Source organism: Loxodonta africana, chromosome X, assembly GCF_030014295.1.
Source record: "Loxodonta africana isolate mLoxAfr1 chromosome X, mLoxAfr1.hap2, whole genome shotgun sequence".
Taxonomy (NCBI): Eukaryota; Metazoa; Chordata; class Mammalia; order Proboscidea; family Elephantidae; genus Loxodonta; species Loxodonta africana.
The window spans coordinates 116,558,547-116,584,228 of record NC_087369.1 but is presented as its reverse complement, the minus strand read 5'-3'; the positions used below and the strand labels follow the sequence as shown (position 1 = coordinate 116,584,228).

The 25,682-nt window shown below is 36.9% G+C and overlaps 1 protein-coding gene across 10 annotated transcripts in view; it reads right to left on the bottom strand.

The window, feature by feature from the left end:
- The window catches only part of DIAPH2 (diaphanous related formin 2), a 940,735-nt gene that overhangs the window by 318,892 nt on the left and 596,161 nt on the right, over positions 1-25,682 (bottom strand). The window lies entirely within an intron of this gene.

Here is a 25,682-nt window from a genome sequence, read left to right as displayed (position 1 = left end):
GGCCCAGGACCGGGCAGTGTTTCCTTCTGTTGTGCATAGGGTCGCTATGAGAACCAACTCGACAGCACCTAACAACAACAACAACAGTGACCCTACAGGACAGAGTAGAACTGCCCCATAGAGTTTCCAAGGAGTGCCTGGCGGATTCGAACTGCCGACCCTTTCGTTAGCAGCCGTAGCACTTAAGTACTACCCCACCAGGATTTACATACACCTATCAAGTGGCAAATAAAAGAAAAGATTAAGGATGGATTCAGTAAAAGAATGTGTTTTCCTTAATTCACATGGCCTGTTATTTGGATACATTCTTTTTAAAAAGTGGCTACTGGGAATTGCAATTTAACACTTTATCGGGTGTGATTCAATTGTAGTTGTGAAGACATAGGCATATTAAGACAAAATACAAATGCGTTATTCTATATATAAGCCTGAGGGACTTCATCGAGTTTATTATTGAACTGTGAGAGTAAAATTTGATTAATAAATTTCCCCCACTCCTCAGACTTCACAACTGAATTCTAAAACTATAAATAAAACTCAAGGGTGTTAGTTTGTTATAAGCAACATACCAATGTGGACTTTCAATCAAGAGACAACTCCTTCTCTTAGCCTTTTCAATTAATGAACACCCAGTCCCAATATTGCTCAGTATAACCGACTAAAAACCCACTGTATTGCTCAGTATATTTAATATTAATGCTATATGCTTGTTTTATGGTCTTATATATCAGGCTAAAGAGCTTTGCTAAGGAATTTTTTTCCATAGACTTCCTTGGACTTTGTTACAAATGGATATACAATGAACTGTGTTTTACTTTTGTCTTTCTCTTAGTTCTAGTATATCCCACCATTTTTAGATAATATATTAAAAGATCAGGAGCTTTAAATGATCTATCCATGAATCTCAGTAAGTTTGAAGAAATCCTTGAAAAGGGACTAGACAGATCTGTTCAATCATGAATAGCGACAAATATAGTAGTAGTAAGGATGTTCACCTATGAAAAAAACATTCTGAAGAACTTGTTCCAGATGGATTATGTTATTCCAATGATGTGTTCATACATAAATATATATCACTTTGTAAGAAATAATTTACCTACATGTTATGTCCTATGTGAGTATCAATAACATTATTAAGTATAAAACAATCCTAACGGGGCATAAAGAGTTTTGTTCATGGAATTGGCTTTAAAGCCAATGTATCATGACACAGAAAGTAAAAATGTTTCATTTTAAGAGAAACTTAGTACAAAGTCAAAACACACTGTTACATTTCACTTTTTAAACTACTAAAGGTACACCTGTAAAATGGTCATTACTCAGTTAAATTAGAGATAGCTGAAAGCTATACAAAAGGATCTTGTGGTTTTAATATTATTCATCACTTTGTACCTCAGGGACCTGGGGAAATACAGAGAAGTGAACTGCATATTTATAAGGTCTCTGGGACTGTAACGGGCTTCCAAATGCCTTGTTTGTTGTAATAGGCTAGTCAAACTATTAAAGAAATAAAATCCACACTACCACCTCTTGTGTATACAGAGTTTCTCTGTTAATTAAATCTAAACTATATGATTGCAAGGATGAGAAATTATTTCACTTCGCAAGTTTTAGCACTTTTTTTAGGCAACCTGAAGACATAACAATTCTAGTAACCAGACTCTCATTTGAACAAAATTTTCATTGACTATCATATTAAACAAACATTGTAACCCTAACTGATTACTAGAAATAGTCACTTAAAATTTCAATGTAGCAAATATATTATAACAAATGCTACTATTCTCAGATTTCATTATACCTACTGTAATGTAATCATAATTTGGTGTACATCTATTGACCTCTCATATCTAAGAGGCTAAACACGAAAAAAGACTAATAGAGCTGGTGATGTTTAAAGACAAAGAAAACTCAAGGATTTTGTACTTGCTAAGAGAACGAAATCTTTATATATTTATGAATGGAAAGTGGGAGATTTTGGAGAACCACTTAAACTGCAGCCAAGTCAACTGAAAGGCTAATTTGTTCACCTTTCCTCTCACTAGTGAAGACTTCTTGTAGCCTGAGTGGGAATAGCGAAGAGATCCCCCATTAAGCGTATTCCTCCATTTTTATTCACTAGCTTGTTCTGCATGCAGTATTGTGGATACAAATACATATTTACTATCCTTTTAAATCTGTCATGGTAAGGGGAAACAACCACACCAGTGGTGAAAAACTTTATAAAAATAATTCACCTCCAGTTAATTATGCACCCAAGAGACAGAAAGGGCCACATAATCCAGAGGCTACATCAGCCTGAGACCAGAAGAACTAGATAGTGCCCGGCCACAACCTATGACTGCCCTGACAGGGAACACAACAGAGAACCCCTGACAGAGCAGGAGAGCAGTGGGATGCAGACCCCAAATTCTCCTAAAAAGACCAGACTTAATGGTCTGACTGACACTGGAAGGACCCTGGTGGTCATGGCCCCCAAACCTTCTGCTGGCCCAGGGCAGGAACCATTCCCAAACCTAACTCTTCAGACAGGGATTGGACTGGACAATGGGTTGGAGAGGGATGCTGGTGAGGAGTGTGCTTCTTGGATCAGGTGGACACTTGAGACTATGTTGGCATCTCCTGCCTGGAGGGGAGATGAGAGGGTGGAGGGGGTTAGAAGCTGGCAAAATGGACATGAAAAGAGAGAGTGGAGGGAGAGAGCAGGCTATCTCATTACAGGGAGAGCAATTGGGAGTATGTAGCAAGGTGTATGTAAGTTTTTGTGTGAGACACTGACTTGATTTGTGAAGTTTCACTAAAAGTACAGTAAAAAAAAGTTGACCTCCAGGATGATGTAGAATCACATATTTTAGGAACAGAAGGCTGGATGGAAATTTCCTATGCAGTCAAAGTGCAAATAAAGGATTCACTTCCTTTCTCTTTACCTATTTCCATTCTCTGAACCAATTCACTTTTTGTAACCAATCTTTCTAACACTAAGATTGTTTTAAGTTCTTACAAGAAGGAAATCAGGAAGCACAGGGTGAAATGAGGGGGGAAAATGCTAGATCAAATCTAGGGACTAGAATTCTAGTCTGAATAATGCCAATATTTTGTTACATTATCCCATTTGAATTTGTAATTTCCCTGTGGTTTCTTTTCTTACCTTTAAGACCAGGGGACTAGACCAGATGCTCAAATTTCAGACTTGAGAGGAACTTTACAAGTTATCTACAACCTCCTCTTATTTTACAGGTGAAGAAACCAAAGTCTAGAGATATGAACTGCTTCGTTTAAGACACTCAGTAGGTTTCAGAGCACAGGCATAGACTTACGATACCTGAGAGCCTGCCTTGCATCTTCTCCTACTAACATCCTTATGTCCAGCAAACCAATGCTGCAGATCCCTTCCTCATCTCAGTGGCTTGGATTCTATGGTTGTAAAAGTATATTATACCACACGGATGTGCAACTTGTGCCAGGGGGAAAGTCAAATAAGAACATGCCTTGGGAACATTTTCACAAATCAGAGTTATATTTCAGGCATGATAAAACAGCTAGTTGAAAAAAGCTCGATATATCCATATGCACACCCACGTTCACTGCAGCATTGTTCATAATAGCAAGGACACAGAAACAGCCTAAGTGCCCATCAACAGATTAATGGATAAACAAACTATGGCACCTATACACAATGGAGTACAATGCAACAATAAAGAACAATAATGAACCTGTTAAGCATCTCACAACATGGATGAACCTGGAGGGTATTATACCAAGCGAAATAAGTCAAATCACAAAAGGGCAAATAGATACCATTACTGTAAAACTCATGAGAACGTTTACACACAAAAAGAAACCATCTTTGATGGTTACGATGGAGGGGAGTGGTGGGGATGGAAGAACACTTAATAGACAATAGATAAGTGGTAACTTTGGTGAAGGGTAAGACAGTACCCAATACTGTGGAAGCCAGCACAGCTTGTACAAGAAAAGGTCGTGGAAGCTCCATAGACACATCCAAGCTCCCTGAGGTACCAAATTTCTGGGCAGAGGGTTGTGGGGACCATGGTCTCGGGGAACATCTAGCTCAGCTGGCATAATAATATAATTTATAAAGAAAATATTCTACAATCTACTTTGGTGAGCAGCATCGGGGAGTCTTAAAAACCTGTGAGCAGCTATCTAAGATACTCCACTGGTCTCACGCCATCTGGAGCAAGGGAAAATGAAGAAAAGCAAAGACACCAGAAAAGGATTAGTCCAAATGACTGACTGATCACAAATACTACAGCCTCTACCAGGCCGAGTCCAGCACAACTAGATAGTACCTGGCTACCACCACCAGCTGCTCTGACAGGGATCATATATTATCATATGTTGAGCAGTGTAGACTTTTCTTAACAGTTTCATTTCAATCCGTTTTTATAACTTCGATACGTTAAACATCTAGCCACTTAAATCATTCTTCTACTATGGAACGGACACAACACAATTTATATACGTCAGGTACAAACTGTTAAATTCTATTTGCCATATCTAAAATATATATTTAGTTCAAACTACTTAGTGTGACACTGAGTTATAGCTACAGGCCTTTTTCATTAATGAGGAGAAATTTAAATGGCAAGCTCTTGGGGTGAGAACAAGTATGTTTCAGTTTGCATGACAACTTAAACCAAATGGAAAAGACTGCCTGGAGTGTTGTATTGAGAAGGATTCTGAGGTCATTGCTGATAGTGGAGAGAAAGCTGACTGGCAACTTCTAGAAATCCAGATTCTTCTGGTTCTACAGCAAAGAAACCTCATTTGGGGTGCTCCATCTCATAAGGAACTGGACAGGATTGGAACTTTGTGGCTAATCAACAGGTGCCTGGTTGAGTTATGAAAGGAACAGTAGATTATCAAGGTAAATTCTAAATTTGTCTCCAACTTTCCCACCACATATAGTTTTAGGACTTAAAACCAAGAAAAGAAAAAAAATTAAAATATTTTAAAAAGATGGGCTGAAAAGATAATGGAAGAAAAGATAGTGCCCTTTATAAGCAGACATGTCTCTACTGACCTACAGGCAATAGTATACATGACTTTTAGTTATGTTTCTAGTAGTCTAAATAGATTGTCACAATTATCCTCACTCTTCCGGGATCTTAAAAGTGTGTTCCAGTAGTACAGTGTTAATGAACTCCAAGATGTGTTTTCAGTATCTGTTTTTAGTTCACGATGTCTAGGCACAAAGAAAAACAAAATTGTTTCAAAGCTCTATAAACTTACACACACACACACCTCTCTCTGATCACCAGTTTTTTTTGCTATGAAAGTTTCAAAGTTTCCTGACAGTGACCACTTCTCCTTCTGGATAACAATGATGTCAAGGCCAAAAATAAATATGTGGAATTACTGGCATAGTGGATAAAGTCTCCTAAGGTTCAAGTATTCATTAACATGGCCAATGTCAAATCACACATGAAACTTATGGAAACCTAAACTACCTATTCTCCTAGCGCCCAGTGGCCTAATTAGTCAAACAGAATTTCTGGAGCCATCTTAAATGGAAAAATTCCCCCTTAAACAAAAGCTTACAGGAAAACACCTGAGTATCTCTGAGTAGTATATCATTTAGCTGATGGTAAATTTTTCCAAACCTATTTTACACACACACATAGACACAATAACACAGATACAAAATCTTACATACTGTTATTGGTAGCAGCACAGTGTAGAACAGCCAGGAGGATCTTGATTTAAACCCAGTTCTACCATTATTCGGCAGTTCGAATCCGCCAGGCGCTCCTTGGAAACTCTATGCAGCAGTTCTGCTCTGTCCTATAGGGTCGCTATGAGTCAGAATTGACTCGACGGCACTGGGTTTTTTTTGGGTCTACCAGTATGAGATTGTGGCAATTTTTATAATGTCTCTGGAGACTATAAGACAAGACAGCATTGATTAAAATAATGTATTTAAAGTGCCTAAATACAGTAACTGGCTAGTAATTTGGAAACCCTGGTGGCATAGTGGTTAAGTGCTACGGCTGCTAACCAAAGGGTCGCAGTTCGAATCCACCAGGAGCTCCTGGGAAACTCTATGTAGCAGTTCTACCCTGTCTTATATGGTCGCGATGAGTCGGAATCAACTCGATGGCAACAGGGTTTTTTTTTTTGGTTGTTTGGCTGGTAAGTCGCATTAAATAAATGGTAGTTTCTTTATAATTGCTGCCATTCAGATGATCTAATTGTTTTGTTTCTAAGATGCACAAGCTGAAACATTTATATGTAGAAATACATACAGAACCTCATCACAAAAAGCTGTTGCACCTTGTAGCCATTACATTGTTGACCACAATATTTATTTATTTTTTTGTCTGTGTACTGATTTTCTATACCCCGTGGATGCAATAAAAACTGCCTTTTCTCTGCAGATTATATGTGGCCAATGGGATTCCTGTTAACATTTCTATACCTTATAAATACTCTAGGTCTGTTTGAATTATTTTCCTGTCTTCATTGGTATTTTCCACACCTATTAATTTATAATCCATGAACTTAATTAAAGCATTGTTTACTGGTACACCTTACAGATCATTAATGAAAATGTTAATTAATTGCAGGTCTAGCACTATCAACATCTCTAACATAATGAAAGAACCTCTCCCATCCCATTATATTTTAGTTCTCATCCTAGAGTCATCTCACAAAGGTCTTGTCCTATAAAACACAAACTAAATCTTAAAACAGGCAGTGTTTCATTCCATTGTACAAAGGGGTCGCAACTAACAACAAAAAGCAGTCTTAAAATGATTTTTTTAAACATTATGCTAAGTTGAAGTTTTCTTTCATAGCTAATTATCAGAAAAGAAACACAAACAAATGAATGATGCTAAGGTTATGCCAAATGAGACAGCAGAAAGGATAACGATTTGTACAAAAATAAGCAATTGAAATTTTTAATGTGGCCATGCATCATTTTATTACTTATGGTACACTGTCACTCATATAAATTTCAGAGTACAGAATGGAAATATATATATTTCCATATATATGTGTATATTTATATATATATACATATCTACTATATATACCCATTGCATCCTCCTCAAAAAGCATAGCCAATGGCAAAGTACTGGGGTAAAACCTAATCTAAACCTGACAGTGCGATGCTCTATACAAATGGCAACTGAATGGTCAGGACACAGATTCAATGTTTTTGCTGCATTCTCCACTATGGTAATATTAGCCTGAAGAATTGGTACCAAAGGAGCATCCCATGAGAGTAACCTAGGAAATGGCTCTGCTGGCTCACATGGAGATAGTTTCTCAGATGATTTAATAGTCAGTGGATCTTCAGAGTTGAGGACTGATCAATACTATAAAATCCTATACTTCTTACTGCTGAATCACCTTGCTGTCTTTGCCACATTTTACTCAAGCGTTTCTTCCAGAAACATTTGCTACTCCAGTGCTATTATTTAACTTGCCAAGCAAAATTGAAAAAAAATTCAAAAGCCAAAGTAGAACCATCTTATTTTTATGACTGCATGTGAATATCATATGAGTAATTATTTGAAGCACTGCATTAATGAATACAGCATTTCTCCCATTCACCCACTCATTTATTCATTCATAAATATTAATACTCATTTACTCTGTACAAGGCCTGATGCTAGGTGCTCTGGAATACATGGCTGAATTACCAGTCTCTGCCCACGGGTTTGTAATGTTGTAGGGTAATTAAGACATATACATATTTATATTTTGTGGTTAGATCTCAGCTGCTAACCAAAAGGTCAGCAGTTCAAATCCACCAGCTGCTCCTTGGAAACCCTATGGAGCAGATCTACTCTGTCTTATAGGGTCACTATGAGTTGGAATCAACTTGATGGCAATGAGGTTTTTTTTTTTTTTGGATATATATATATATGTACACGCAACAAGCCACTGTTTGCAATTTTAAGTCTTACTTAAGTAAGTACAGACAATAGTTCTATTCATCATGTTGTATCTTAAGAGATAATTACAACATTTTGGGTAGCAATGGAATAACTCAGTGGCAGAATACATATTTAACATTTATGAGTCTGGTTCTACTGAGTCTCTCCCCAATTGATAGCACCTGGTACAGCATTTTGCACACAGCAGGCATTTCACGAATAAGCGCTCAATGAAAAAATGGTATCTACTAATTACTCTCAAATACCACCTCCTTTTTTAATTTTGATGCCCAACAAATGAAAATTACAATGCAGAATTCAAGCAGGAGGCATAGGAGATATTTTCACGTACTTTAACAGTAATCACGTGAAAGAAGGCTTACAATTGTTTTGTGTGATGTCAGAAAACAGACATGGAATCAACGGTTGGAAGTCACAGGAAAGACAGATTTTGGCTCAAATCCAGAACTCTCTAGTAATTACAGCTGTAGGATTTGAGGAGCTAAACATTACCTCCTACATTTAAAAAATGAGTAAACTTGAGCACAGAAATGGCAAGTGACTTTTCCAAGGTAACATAATTGGTAGAACTAGGCACGTAACTAATCTAAGATAAACCGCACATTCGTTTCCAATAGATTATACCACCTAACAAGAAGTTATATTAGACCCCGGGCACAATGTTTTATTAATAAAGACAGTCATTTTTAGGTGGCCAGAAATATGCTATAATAATCGACATAGCACAGTAAATGTGAAATTATGTATGATGACATAGGTCCTCTTTGGGATGGGACTTGGAAGAAATACTCAGTTGATTTGAATTAGAATGACTTAAAAATAAACCGGCACAAATTGTTTTGGAAATAGGTAGGGTGTAAATAATAAATAAGTGAAATGAAGTTGTTTGTAAATGAAATGAAAGTACTCAAGCATGTGTAATAGCACAACTCAAGGGTCAGTGATTCGTTTCATTATACAAATTAATAACAAGGCGAGGAGTAGAAGAGTGGGCTAGTCACAGCTGCAAGAACACTGCAAAAACACGAATTGGCCTGAAATCAGAACTTGCATATTTTCTGCTGTAACTCTCATTGTGATGAATTGTCAGAGCTGGTAGTGCTTCACTTTTTTCAGGCCACAGTGGTTCAACTGGTAAATGGTTCTAAATGACACCCAAGTGCCTTTTATTTAGTGGCCTGAGAACAATGAGCCAGTGGGGAGCAAAGACCTCACTTTTGCATTAGGGGGAAGAAGCCATTTTGAACCAGATTCTCTCAGGTGAGTAAACTATTCTTAGGGTCAAAGTTGGGCAGTCTGGTTGTACAATAATTCTTTTAAGTCACATGGGTACAATTCTGCACACTGAGGTCACAACGAAATCAATGGGGTCTGGGTACCCTAAAAGATTCATGCATGTAAAGTCCCTAATTTATACCCCAAGGAATATCTTATTCACAAAGCAGGGATTGACACACCGTGACATGAATTTTCCATTCCACTTAGTGAAAGCAAGTCCTAAGTTCATTCAATCACTGCTCCTGAGGACAAGAAGTAGTTTCAGAAACAATATCTCATGGGCAAATTTAGCTTCTGTCTGAGAGGTTAAGAAGTTAATGGGACTAACTACTTGTTACCCATGCAACTGAGAGCTTGGCATGTTCTATTTCTAGGGATTGTCATTCTTCATCTTAATGAGGGCACAAAGACAAAAAAATGCTAAAAAAAAAAAAAAACTTAGGACACTGGAAAGGCCAGCGGTCAGGCACTAGTTCTTAAAGGTTTTTCACTGTAACCAAAATAAACTAATTTCTTTAAAAGAAAAAAAAAAGATATGTTTTAATGGATTAAAAAATTATACAAAAAGAATATGTGACAGATGGCAAAGCTGAGCAACATTTACTGCAATATCTCACACGGGTCCAGATGACACACCCTACTACATTTCATATACAGTATTCTTATTATTGATAACTCGGAAACTCTTTGCAGATTTTTAATATGTATAAAGTCAGATGGGACGATTGATAATTGGCAAGTTAATTCATATCACAAATCAACTCTACAAATAGTCCAAGTCACAACATCCTGTGTAACAAAATCAGTTTTTTGTATGTGCACATTTCCAGTGATCGACATCATCTCCTGGTTTGATAGCAGATATTAGAAATCTCATTCTTGTAGATTAGTTATACTTTGCAACCTTCAAATACGCTGTCTGTTTTTTGCAACGGGAATCTTAACCACAGTAAAGGATGTGTCAAAACACGAATTCTGCAACACTTCAAAAAATCAACAAAAATCACATTTCATGTACAATGTTTTGGCTCAAAGAATGAGCCTGTCATTTTTGACAAATGCAGCAAAGTGCAGTAATTTTACTTTAAAGGTAAAACCACAATATATTTGGCAATCAAGTGCATGTGGTGGTCAAAAAATTCCTACCAAGAGTAAAAAACAAAAACTGTATTTATACTCCTATTTTTATTTTATACTCCTATTTTTATTTTATACTTTACGGAAACAATACAAATTGAAATGTAAAATGCTTTACCAGGATACGAGGTTTGTGTGCTGTTTCTAAATTTTCTTTTTCTTCCACTCCAGATTACAGATTACATTATGGTCAATAATTACATAAGTGTACAAGTTAGAGGATACCCAATCACCAAAAATCTGTTTATGAGAAGACGACCTATTTGCTTTATATTAGATATCTTGCCAGATGTCCTACCAGTAATCCTACAAGGATGATGACAGTCACTGCACTAATTTTCAGGAATGACACATAAAGGTAATACTGTCCAAACTGAGGACGAATGAAACTCATACTTTGAAAGTCCATGATAAATTAAATGCTAGCAACACATTCTTAGGAGACAAAATAATATGCATAAAACAAAAAGAAAAATACTTAATATTTGTTCTTAAAGTGTGGACAAAAATACTTTTTTTTTTTTTAATTAAAAATAGCTGTTATTTATTCAGTAAATTCCTTCAAGGCAAGTACTATGACTTGTTCACTACTGGATCGCTAACACCTAGTACAGTGTTTAGCAGCACAAAGGTGGTTAAAAGATACTGTTTGAGAAATGAATAGAGGGTCAATAAAAATAAATCAAACAACTTTTCAGATACAGCATGCATACACACATACACACAAATGTCCTATACTGTAGTACCAGAAAAAGAAATACTCTTTCAAGAATCTCAACTATGCCTATACGTGTTATAATTATGGGGGCCCTGTGGTGCAATGGTTAAAGCGTTTGACTGCTAACCAAAAGGTCAGCGGTTCAAAACCACCAGGAGATCCCTGGGAGAAAGATGTGGCAGTCTGCTTCCATGGACTTTACAGCCTTGGAAACCCTGTGAGATCGTTAGAAGTTGGAATCATCTCCACAGAAGTGGGTTTCGTTTTTGGTTTTGTGGTGTATGTTTAGCGATGCGGCTGTGACCATGGTAACCTTCAAAGTTAGTCCTAAATGCTGACTGAGTACCTTTTAGAGCTGGCTAGTTACAACTCAACACAATGGGAATAATAATATCGCTTAATACCTAAATTGGTGCAGTTATGTGCAAACTCCTTATTCTTGTCAACAAGACCCTACATAATCTGTTCTCTACCTGTTTCTCATTTTCATCTTATATTAATTGTCCCTTCGTTAATTACACAGCAGCCATATGGCCCTTCTTTCTGTTCCTCAAACATATGAAGCTTGCTTCCCATTTTCAGAATTTTGAACAAGCTATTATCACTACCCAAAATATTTTCCCAGATCTTCACATAGCTAGAACTTTTCTAAAGTTTAAGCCCCAGCTCAAAAGTCATCTTGACAAAAAGGCATTTTCTGACTTCTAAATCGAAAGTAGCACCCCCCTGTGATGTGCCTTAGCACTATATAGCACCGAACTTCCCTCACTCCCCACCTAAAGTTTAACCTCCATGAGAGCAGGGATTTCATCTGTTTCATTAACCTCACAACCCCTAAGGGCTTAGAATAATGCCTGGCATATAATATTCGACTCTCTTAACTGACATTCCTGCTTTCAGTTTCCCTTTTTTTAATCAGTTGCATGCCATTGGCAGATAAATCTTATCAAAGTACCACTCTTCCGGCATGCAAAGCTCCATCTTCCTAGCAAGAAACAAGAATAGGTTTTGAGTGGGTCTCTCATCTCCACTACTGTCAGCTGCCTCCAGCTTTGATATTCTTACTCTGTACTGATTTGGACTAATGAGGAAATAGAACAAAAATGATGATAGAAACACTAGGAGAAATTAAGAGCAATACTAAGGGTGGCATGCACTAAAAAGAGAAACTAAAGTCTCTTTGAAAAAGACAGAAGATCAATCATTCCTGAATTCTTAAAGGTTCAGAACTACTGAGGGCAAACAGTAACACAGTCATAGAACTTTATAACCATAGAACTTTTCTAAAATGTATGTGTGCAAGGGCAAATTAATGATTTGCCCAGGTGCCCTTAATGGTGTGAGAGGCATGTACACACACATCTACAGAAATGAACAGCGATCCTTGCTTCAATACACCACCCTTCAGTGTAGGGCATATTGTGTGTGGAGGGTGTGCATGTGTGTGTAGAGAGGTCAGTCGGTCTGCACCTGAATATTTCCATCAGACACATATGTATGTAGAGACACTAAAAAAGACAAAGTATGAGAAAGATGGAGACATGAGTGTGTACAAGCATTCACACCAAGGGGATTAACAATCATTCTTGCTTGTTAAGGACCAATGTGATATTGTAGAGAGCAAACAACAAAATGAAGTTTCAAACCTAAGCTGGGATGAAGAAAAGAAGCATTGTCAGTATACAAGAAATGATGATAATCCAAGATCATTAGGATATGGTTAAATCATGGTTGGAACATTCTGTTTAAGAAGGCAGATGAGAGTATAATTACATGCCTAATAAAATACCTTGGATTTGGGTGGTAGACAATATAGTACTGAACTTTAGAAAGATTTTCTTTAAAAAAAATGAAAAAAAAAAACTTGTATGTTTTCAGCATTCAAATGATTAATGCTTAAACATAGGAATGCTTGATTATTTACAAAGAGGCATGCTAATGGAATTCTAGATAATTGAGATTTCACTGAATACTTGTTCAAAACATTTCATAGCCTTTAATGCACAAGATTCTAAAAACATGAAGTGAATGGCTCATGGCAATTATTTGTGACTTAACTGACAACTTAATGGGGACATTTTGATTGATCTGGATATAGAGAGTCAGCTATGATAGAAGGAAAAAAAACTCTGAAGTAACTTTCCCAGTGTGCTATCTGAACAAATAGGAAAGTAAAAGAAGACATGCATGACATGAGTCTACATTTTGTCAATAAAATGCTTAGAGGGTTCTGAAGTCACTAGTTTATCTTTGCTGTCTTACACATAATACCTTTTAACCTTTTAGATTAAATGAGTGTACTAAAAAAAGCATCCTTTTTCAGTCGTATTTTTCACTTGGCTTCTGAGCCAGTGAAGTTTTCTGGTTTTACTCCTTCTACACTGGTTGTACCTTTTAAATTTCCCCAGCTCTTTGTTAAAATTCTTCTCATCTTCCTACCCTCTAAATATTGGAGCGTCCCAGACCTTAGTTCTTGGACCTCTTCTCATCACGGTACTCACTTGCTAGGTAACCTCATCCTGTCTAATAGCTTTAAATATCATCTATATGCTGTTAACTCTTAAATTTATATCTCTAGTCTGGACCTTTCCCCTATACTCAAATATCCAATGCCTGTTTTGTCTTTTTACTTGGATGCCTAATAGGCATCTTAAACCTAACATGCCTGAAACCAAATTCTTGATTCTCCACCCTTACAACTACCAGTCTTCTTCCTCCAGTGTTCCTCATCTCTGTAATTGTCTCTCTCCTCTTTTTAACTCTCATATAGCTTTCCATCATACAAGGCGTTACATGGTTTAATCCCAAGTCATCTCTCCTTCTACTCTCTCCCTCACTCACCATTACCCTTGTCTTCTTGTTATTCCTTGAATAGTTCAAGCATGCTTATACCTTAGAGTCTTTCTATAGTTGCTCCCTCTCTGAGAAAAGCCCTTCCTTCAGATATTCACGCAAATCATCTCCTCACTCCATTCAAACAACTGCTCAAATGTCATCCCTTCAGAGAAGTCCTTCCTTGACTTGTTGGTTAACATTCTTTAATATGCATATATAATATATTTTTGTTGTTGAAATTAAGAATATACACAGCAAAACATCCACCAATTCAACTGTATCTACAAGCCAGTGACACTGATTACATTTTTGGAGTCATACAACCATTCTCACCCTCTTTTCTGAACTGTTCATCCCCCATTAACATAAACTCATTGTCTACTAAATTTCCTATCTAATCTTTCCACTTGCTGTTCTACAGCTGATCCCATATACCAAAACCAAACCCACTGCCGTCAAGCCGATTCCAACTCATAGTGACCCTATAGGGCAGAGTAGAACTGCACCATAGGGTTTCCAAGGAGCGCCTGGCGGATTTGAACTGCCGACCTCTTGGTTATCAGCCATAGCTCTTAAAACCACTATGCCACCGGGGTTCCCAGTTGATCCCATATAGACAGATTTTAAAAGAGCACAATGTTCAAGGCAGTCATTTTTTACCACTTAAGCTAAACTGTCGTTTAGTTTTAATCCTTTCATGACCCGAGGGGCATATATGGCCTGTGTATATTTTCTGCCTCTAGGGTTTCTTAGGAATTTGCTTTCTCATTGACAGTGTATGCTGCTTCCAGGCGAGACCTGTATGACAGTTTGAAACAGAAAAAATGGGCACGTGCTGCCAATTACTGTTTTTACAGGCTATTGAGCCCTGACGGCACAGTGTTTAAAAGCTATGGCTATTAACCAAAAGGTTGGCAGTTAGACTCCACCAGCTGGTCTGTGGTAACCTTATGGGGCATTTATACTCTATCTTATAGGGTCGCTATGAGTTGGAATCAACTCGATGACAAGAAGTTTGGTATGAGGTGGGACTGGATCATTATTTGTGGTATGAAAAATATGGAGTTTGATAAAAAGTTTTCTGAAACACATATGCCCCACTGGACTGCGGCATGGGGAGTAGAGTTAGTGGGACATACTGTCCCTCCGGACTCTGAGGGTAGGATAAGTGGGATGAGGCTACAAAAAAAAAAAAATAGTACCTACCAAAAATTCAAACATGCTCAATGATTCAATACGCATTCCATTAATGAAAACACATGGTATCAACAACAACAACAACAACAAATTAAAAGCAGAAAAGAATTCGGTCTTGATTAAGAAGACTTCAGGGAATATTTTTTGTTTAAGGTTTAAAGATTATCTCAGGTCAATAGTTTCGGGAGTTCATCCAGCCTCAAAGGAGTCCATGAACATCTGAGATTCTATTTTGAATTTTCCTCCCTTTGATCAGGATTCTTCTATACAATCTTTGCTCAAAATGGTCAGTAATGGTAGCCGAGCACCACCTAGTTCTTCTGGTCTCATGGCAAGGGAGGCAGTTGTTCACAGAGGCAATTAGCCACATACCCCATATCCTCCTCCTGTTGCTGATTCTCTTTCCTCTGCCGCTCCAGGCAAATGGAGACTAACTGTGGTATCCTTATTGGCCTCTTGCAAGCTTTTAAGACCCCGGGTACTACACAAGGAACTCGGAGATAGAACAGAAGCACTAAACATGTTATTAGGCCAATTAAGCGGGATGTCCCATGAAACCATGACCCTAACCCACCAAAGCAAGGAATCCAATCACATGAGGTGTTTGGATGTACATAAGCAGCCTCAGCAGCTACTCTTTTTCTTTTTTTGGTAATTATTGTAAACATATCTATCACACAACTTTTGCCAATTGAACTTTTTATAGGTGTACAACTTATTGACAGCAATTGCATTAATGGGCTGTGAAACAATACGATTTTTCCATCACCACAAACTGAAAGTCAGTACTCTATAATCAGTAACCCTCTCTCCTTCCCACCCCTGTTGTTGTTGTTAGGTGCTGTCGAGTCGGTTCTGACTCTATGCACAACAGAATGAAATGCTGCACGGTCCTGAGCCATCCTTACAATCGTTGTTATGCTTGAGCTCACTGCTGCAGCCATTATGTCAATCCACCTCCTTGAGGGTCTTCCTCTCTTCTGCTGACCCTGTACTCTGCCAAGCATGATGTCCTTCTCCAGGAACTGATCCCTCCTGACAACATGTCCAAAGTATGTAAGACGCAGTCTCGCCATCCTTGCTTCTAAGGAGCAACCTGGTTGTACTTCTTCTAAGACAGATTTGTTCGTTCTTTTGGCAGTCCATCCTATATTCAATATTCTTCGCCAACACTATCCGTGGTAGCCACTAATAAACTTTAGTCTCTATACATTTGCTCATTCTTGTCCTTTTATAAAAGTGAGGTCATACAATATTTGTCCTTTTCTGATAAACTTATTTCAGTCAGCATAATGTCTTCAAGCTCCATCCATAATGCAGCATATATCAAGACTTCATGTCTCTTACTGGCTGTGTAGTATTCCAGTGTGTATAGGTACCACATTTTGTTTATCCATTCATCTTTGATGGGCATTTAGTTTATTTCCACTTTTTGGCTATTGTTAATAGTGCTGCAATGAACACTGGTATACAAGCCTCTGTTATAGTCTCTGCTTTCAAGTCTTTTGGGTACATGCCAAGGAGTGGAATTAGCGAGTAATTATGGTAGTTCTATTTTTAGTTTTTTAAGGAACCACCACACTGTTTCCAATAATAGCCATACCATTTTGTATTCCCACCAACAATGGATAAGGGATCCAACTTCCCCAAATCCTCACCAATATTTGTCATTTTCTGGCTTAATTTTATTTATTTAACTTAGCTATTCTACTGGGAGTGAAATGGTGTCTCAATGTGGTTTTGATTTGAATCTCTGATGGCTAATGGCATTGAGCATCTTTTCAGCTGTTTAGTGGCCATCTGAATGTCCTCTTTGGTGAACTGTCTATTGAAAGCCTTTGCCCATTTTATGATTGGGTTCTCTTTTTGTTGTTAAGTTGTCAAAGTTTTATATATACATCAGCTATTAGATTCTTATCGGATGTGTGGTCTCCAAAAATATTCTGCCATTTGGTACCTTTTTTTGGTAAAGTCTTTTGAGGAACGTAAGTTTTAAATTTTTATGAAGTCCCATTTATTTATTTTGTCTGTTGCAGTTTGTGCATTTGTTTATTGTATTAGATAATTCATTGTTAATAGCACGATGTGACAGTCTTGCCACTGTGTTTTCCCCTAAGATTTCTATGGTTTTACATTTCACATTTAGGCCCTTAATCCATTTTGAAATTGTTTTTGTGTATGGTATCAGGCCTGGATCCTATTTCATTTTTCTGCAAGTGGAGATCTAATTTTCCCAGCACCATTTCTTGAAGACATTCTTCTTTCTCCATCAAATGGACTTAGTACCTTTGTCAAAAATCAGCTGACCAGAGATGTGTGTTTTTTTTTTTTTTTCTGGACTCTCAATTCTATTCCATTGGTCTTTGTGTCCACTGTTATACCAGAGTCAGGCTATTTTGGTTACTGTAGCTGTATAATATGCTTTAAAATCAAGAAGTATGAGTACTCCTACTTTGTTCTTCCCTTTCAACTTTGCTTTAGCTATGTGGGGCCTCTTGCCATTCCAGGTACAGTTGAGGAATGCTTTTTTCATTTTCATAAAGAAGGCTGTTGGAATTTTGATTGCGAATGCGTTGAATCTGTAGATCACTTTGGGTATTATTGACATCTTAACATTGTTAAGTTTTTGTGATGGTTAATGTTATGAGTCAACTTGGCAGGCTATGTGGCAGGCTTAGTGGTTTGGCAGACACTGGTTTGACTGCTCTTCCATAATGTAATATAATCACTTCCATAAAGTACTCTGATGTGATCAGCCAATCAGTTGAAAGGGGAGTTTCCTTGGGGGTGTGTTGTCTGCCTCCGGTATATAAACGGATGTTCCAGCAAAACTCGAGCTCTCTCTCTTGATCCTAAACTCTTCTTGTGGCCTGACCTCTGGTTCTTGGACATAAGTTTGCAGAAGTCTTCAGTCTGCCACCTCCCCTGGAGATTTTGGATTTGCCAGCCCCCACAATCCTGTGAGCCATCACAAGCCTCCAGCCTACAATCTGACCTGCAAATTTTGGGCTCCTCAGCCCCTACAACTACCTGAGCCCACAGAGGGCTTCAGCCTATTGTCTGAACCACGGATTTGGGACTTGCCAGCGCTGACAATATTCTGCAACATTTCCTTGAAGTAAGTATCTGTGTATGTGTGAGTGTGTGTATACACACACACACACACACACATATATATATATACACACCCAACACAAAACCAACCAAGTGCCATCGAGTTCATCCTGACTCATAGCAACCCTATAGGACGGAGTAGAACTGCCCCAAAGAGTTTCCAAGGAGCGCCTAGTGGATTTGAACTGCCGACCCTTTGATTAGCAGCCGTATACACACACACACAAATACATATATATATGCTTATACTATATATATAAGCATATATATATATATGCTTCACTGGTTTTGCTCCTCTAGAGAACCTGGAGTACGACAATGACCAACTTTTCTTAAAAAAAAAAAAAAAAATTTGAGTCCACCCAAAGACGAAAAGGCCTGGCAATCTACTTCCAAAAAATCAGCCATTTAAAACTCTATGGAGCACAGTTCTACTCTGAACACACATAGGGTCACAATTAGTTCCAGTCAACTAGACAGCAACTGAAAGAAAAAAATCACTCTGTTTTTACCATACTTTATTTTTCTAATCACTTAACATTGTCTGATATACTATATATTTCGTTTTTTGACTGTATACCACACTATAATATATGCTCCAAGAGGGACATGCTTTTTTAGTTGCTCATCCTTAAATCCTCAGTGAAAAGATTTGATAAATATTTGCTGAACAAATAGATTTGTTACCAGTGAGACTACCATTGCACTGTTACATCAATACTAGCGAATTGAATCAGAGAGGATATTAATTCAAAGTTTAAGAATTTAATGTATGAATGGAACAAGGATGGAAACACCATATAAGGTTAGGAATATGAGAACTTTTTAGAGATGACAGGGACCTTCAAAATCATCTAATATAATCACTTAGTTCTTATTTATTTCCATAACTTGGAATTATGATTTCAGTTCCCTGATCGTCTGTCTTCAGGCTAATTTACTGAAAGTTGACACTTCTATTTTCTTTAAAAGAAATCAGTACTAAAACATTTTGTTCTGATAACATCAATATTTAAATGCAAAGACTCATAGAAAAAAAAAGATCATTTCTTAAGTCTAAAGATTTTTAGATTAATATTAATATTTGCCAAAGCACATCTTAAGGAGCCCTGGTAGCACAATGGTTAAGTGGTTAGTTGCTAACTGAAAGGCTGGCAGTTCTAACCCACCCAGTGGCTCCAAAGGAGAAAGATCTGGTAATTTGTTTTCGTAAAAATTATACCCAAGAACACCCTAAGGGGCTGTTCTACTCTGTCACACCGGGTTAGAATCGACTTGACAGCACCCAACAATAAGCAGCAGCATATATTGGGCATTTTATAATATAAATAACAAAATATGAAGTACTAAAAACATAAAATATGTGCAGAATAACAAACAGTGGGGTAATGTGTGACTGAGTTAATAAAATGACCGACATCTTCCGTTAATTAACACACCAATAATGTTAATCTCCTTACTCTTTTGGTATGTCACACAGGACACAAATCAAAAGAATTGCCAGGTTTTTATAAACTTGCAATTCAAAGATATGACCTTACAATCAAAAACTAGACCTTTGGTATAAAAAAAACCATCATTTTAACACCTAAACTGCCTACAGGCAGCAGGGTTTCTTCTGTAAGACTAACCCATGGCAGCTGCATTTCATTTTTATTTGAAAAGACTGATCCAGTGTTTTTATAGCTCTCGATTAAGCTGTTTAAATACAAAAAGTAAATGTTGAAAGAGGAAACCACTGTAGTTAAGCTCTTCGTAAACGAGTAATGGGCAAATCTCTGGTGGTTTGAAAGTTCGATTTGGATAAATACCTAAATCTATTCGAACCTCTTTAACTGAAAAATTCCAGCTCCCACAAGGTTAGCAGAGCTTTAGGTTTTCCACTGAATCTGACATAGCTTTTCAAAAATACCCACATTCAATCCCTAGCCAATAGTAAAGTTAACAGAGTTTTTGAAATAGAAAATGTCCTCAGTATTTGGCTCAGTCTGACTATACCTAACTCTCCAACTCTAAAACTTCTCTATGAGTGTAAATCCACTAAGACTATGGACAAGAAACTATATGCATTAGAAATGGAACTAACCATTGCTGAGGTGCCTTGCTGTCAAACATTTTAAACACCTGTAGATATACAGACAGAAGTAGTAAAGATTCATCTTCACCTCTTCCCTGAATGAACTTTTATCCAGCCCTCCTTCAGGTTATCAACTGGCATGGCATTATAAATCTTTTCCATATCACCTCTCATTGTTATGCCTGTGTACTTGTTTAATGTCCCTCTCTTCTACTAGAATGAACTTTCCTTGAAGGTAATATTATGTCTTTTTTCTCACTACTGTATCCCAAGTTCCTAGCCCAGTGTCTGCCACATAGCAAGTGCTCAAAACATAAAAAAGTTGTTACATGAATCCTTGAAAGCATCAACTACATGCAAGACATAATATAATAGCTGTCATTACAACACTTTTCAGAGTAGATATGAGCAGACAGTTTTGTAAATAGTAAAACACTATACAAATATGTATTATTAATATTCTGTTATAAATCTAAACTAGAGAGCAGTTAAATGCATTACTGAAGGTTAAAAAATCTGTCCTATCAGATGCATGTATGCACATAGGCACGCACACACACACACCTTTATAATGATGGAAACAATTCTGACTTTAGTCCTTACTTGGATCAGTAGTTGACAGGAGGCAAATGTTACCCCATTCAAGCAAATACCATGCACTGGGTGAAAGCTAGAGAGGAAGAAGAGTTCCTTACTTCTTGACTCTTTACCACCCCTTGAACCATTGTTTAAATTCTTTAGACAGGTATTCCTCATCTTTTGAGATCTGATTTTTACTCTCTTTCCTAGTAATAACTCTCACTACTCACAGCCAGACAGGTTGATGTTCTCTCAAAACATTTTTCATCTTCACTCACTCTGGGTCTTTGCTTATGTCTGAACTGCAACTCTCCATAAAACCTTGCCCAAAGTATTAGGTCAGAAATGGTCTTCCACTGCTCATGAACTATAAGTAAGACAATGAATATGAACCCATTGTGTACATTGAAAACCATTATGGAAATACTAGGTTATATTATTTTATGGAATAAATTTTCTATCATTTTGCATTTCTCACATACATAATGTCTTATAGTCATTCAGGTGTATTGTTGATTTCTTTTATTACATGCTAAGTTTCTAAACCTAAAGGTCCATGTCTTGTTCATTTTTATATACCTCAGAGTCCCAATGCTTTGTACACAAATTAAATTCAGGCATTAAAAGAATGACTGAATATAATCAGTTCTCATTAGTCCTAGTAGTTATTATGTTCAGTAACATTGAATTAGCAAATACCGGATCATTGCTCCTTGGGGAAATACAGGGTCAGGTTTTTGAGAGCCTCTGGTCACAACATTTTCATTAACTAATCAATACAAAACCTTGTTTTATGTCTGTTTCTGTTTAAATACACTTATTTAATTATATATTGTTGATTTGTTAACACTGAATTCATCGCCAACAGCACTATAACTCATGCCCGAATGATGCTTATCTAACAAACGTATTTTCTCAGTAAGGCACATCACAGCCTTCTTCTGCTTACGAACACTAGAAAGCACTTTAGCGCTATGCTTGGGGGGCATTTAAAAAAAGTAAAATCACTAACAAAAAAAGCATAAAAATGTGGAACTAAACATACTGAGAAAAGGACCTTGTGTACACTTTGAGAGCTGAAACAAGAAGGCAAAGGATCACCTTGCTGACGGCAGCTGGAAACGAGTATATTGGGCAACTCAAATTTGTCGCCTCTCTGCGCATGTCTATGAAAAACCATGAAATGCTGCCAGTACTGATTTTGAGGTTATAAATAAATTTTAACAAGTAGTTGCATTTGCAAGGAGCCCTGGTGGTGCAGTGGTTAAAGTGATCGGCTACTAACTGAAAGGTTGGTGGTTTGAAACCACCAAGGGCTCTGTGGGAGAAAGGTGTGGAAGTCAGCTTCCCTAGAGATTACAGCCTTGGAAACCCTATGGGGTCTCTATGAGTTGGAATCAACTGGACAGCAATGTGTAGGAGGTGAATTTGCAAATATGGAACCCATGAATATTGAGGATTAACTATACTAGTTAGCAAAACGCAGATATGCCCAAGAGTGCAAGTTTAATTGTGTCAAGTATTTATTGATATCTGAATATTTAGGCAGACCTAACACATATTCCTTATCATATGGGATCTCAATGCCTATAATCAATCGATTATTTTTTACCTGTTCTGTGAATCCAAGCTATTTAATTCCATAATATGGGAATCACTGTACAAGGTTTAATAATAAAAAATCCTGTTAGTAAGAAAAAAGAAAATTCTGTATAAATTTTGGAGCCCTGGTGGCATAGTGTTTAAGAATTTGGCTGATAACCAAAAGGCCAGCAGTTTGAATGCACCAGTTGCTCCTTGGAAACCCTATGGGGCAGTTCTACTCTGTCCTATAGGTTTGCTGTGAGTTGCAATTGACCCTATAGCAATGGGTTTATACAAATGTTGTAGTGTGTAATAATCTCTATGTTGACTGTTCACCTCAAGTCTTAAAACAGGAATTCTTCAACCCAGCATGTTTTTAGAAAATCTTCATATAGTCCAGTCTGGGTGGGTTCATGGAATATAAAAATCATTTTTAATATTAATTGAATAAAGATATAATTAGTGAAGGGTTTTTTGTTATTGTGGTTTAAACAAAGACATTAAATTAATTTTGAAGTCAAATAGAACTGCTTTTTGAAAAGGATATAGCAAAATATTTTTACCCATTGCCTCTATAACACACTTCACAATCTTACAGCCTTGAAATGAAATGTCAGCAGAGAGCAAGTCATGTATTCATTCATTCACCACACATGTATAGAGCCCTACTATGTGCAAAGCATTTGAAGGACAACACCCACAAAGCCAACACAGTAAAACTCCTGCACACAGAAAACTTATATTTTAGCAAGAGTTGAATCTCATCAACTCCATGAAGCTTCCCTCAAATGCTCTAAACCACAATGCTCCCTACATTGTTAACACTTAGTATATTTATAGCCAAAGCCACACAATTAAACCTTATTAAATGACACCCTTTCAGTGACTTACTTCACATAGGTGTGCTCCTAACTAAGCGTTAAACCCTTTAGAACAGACAGACTATTTTGTACTTTATTTTTATGCTTCAGTCCCGTAACACCTAGTATACTGCTAAAGACTGCAGTGGTTGCTTAATAAATATATGCCGACTGACTGATAAAAACATGAGAAAAAAATTATTTTTGAACCTAGAGAAACTGTCCATATAGCCACTTCTTAATTATCTCTGCTAAGGAGATAGTGAAAACAAAGGATAATCTGCAAGTCATTCTCATTTCTGTTTGAAATGCATTTCCATACCAAACTTTGAATTTGGGTCTCCTGATTGGCTTGAAACTACATTTTCAACAAAATAATAAAGTTGCAATGTTAATTCCCAACTCTGGCCAAAGCCAGGAAGCTATCTCACCCACCAAAAAGATGAGATGGAATATTAGTAATGCCTATTGCATTTTTATTCTGTGCTACAGCCATTTCATAATTAAATCATCTGGTAGTTTTTGTTGTCCTCTATCAATTTTATCTCCCTGACTATATTCCTCTTTGAAAGCAGAAAACATAGCTTAAATTTATTTTATAGGTGTCATAGCATTTAGAATATCATCTTGCATGGAGTATACAAATATCTTTGAATTCTATTTTTTATATCTTCCTCGTTTCTACCCAAGTGAAAATCTAGATACACTTTCAATAATGAGGTGTAAGTATTTTGTTTCCCCTACAGGCATTCACTGCTTTTTAAATAATATATATTTTTCTCTATCAGCCTAAACCAAACCCAACTTAGATAGACAGATCTTAAATTTAAAAAAAAAAAAAGATAAAATGGAGATGGACAAAAGTAGACCAGGATTATTTATAAAAAAGCAACATTTTCCTTGGGGGGAAATAATTTATTTCCCATTTATGAGGTTTAGGGAAGAATGATAAATAACACCTTATACATGGATAGCACGTTCCATTTTACTACACCTAATCTTAACAAGAACATATGTGAGGCAGGCAAGCCAAGTGTTAATGTTTTAGATTTACAAATGGGGAAACTGGGCAACATTCCCAAGGTCACAAAGACTAAAGCTAGAACGTAGGTCTATTAATCCTCAGTCCAAATATTTTTCCATTCAAGTGGATTAATAAAAATGTTTTGCATTTGTGTAGATCATTAACATTCAAAATGTACTTTTAAATGCGTGGGGCAAATAAAGGGGAAGAGTGTTTCTCAGTAGTGTTCAAAATGAAATAGGAATTCTAGGTTCTGAGTCAGGCCCATGATAAAGGAATCTGGGGATCAGTAACTGTACGGGGTTCTTGTGCATAAATTTTATCATGTCTTAGCAGATATGAAGAAAAGTTGACTAAATATTTATTTTTGGTGAGGTTAAGAGGAATTGATAACCTTACTCCTCGAAACCAGTTTTAACTCAGTTACTATGTTTTTTTTTTCTCTGCCCAGAAAACATCAATTGGTTGCTAGGTCCTATTCTCCTTCTCACTGATGGTCCACAGAAACCTTTGCAATAGTTCTTTTTTTTCCCCCCCTCATTGATTTTCCATTCTCACCATTGGTGAGTCCCTTAGCCTTAAATGAGTAGCTAATATATAATCTTCTCCAGTCGGTTATAATTCTAGACATACTTTATGTGCTAGACATTCCTACATACATATATACACTGCCACAATAAAAAGTCATTTGGATAATTTTCAGTAATGTTAGCTATATACTTCCCTCCAGTTCTAACTTCACTAATGAGCTGGGACAAAAGAATCGGATATCATCCTATATCCAAAAACGAAGCCCACTGCCACCGACCAATATATTCTTTTCACCATTAGCATCAGCCACCAAACGCTGATCAGTTCCCTAAACAAAGTTTGAAAAACATAGCTCATAGCCCAGAAGATTTTAGGCTGAATTTCAAACAAGTAAGAGTCTTCGAATAGAAAATTTTTATACTAATAGATATTAAAAAAAAAAGCTCCATTCAGTTTCTTAGAATATACTTTCTATCTAAGCAGAGTTGGTCAAGAGGTAATTCTCAATATCTGCATTTTGAATCAAACCATAATAAAGGAATTACATTGGAAATATGTTAGAGCCCTCACTTTTGTCAAAATGAGGTTATGCCAGAATAACAAAGCCAGTGTTTTCTATTTACTTGCCAGAATGTTAAATTTAATATTAATCATTACACAGGGAATTCTAACCTAATTAAATAAATACATATTAAGCATTTACTTTTTCAAAGCATTGTGCTAGGACTGCTGTATACTACTCAAAGAGGATTAAGAATCTGTATCTCAAAAGAGTTTATAACACAGTGTGCAAAACAGACATGTACATAAGCAAAGT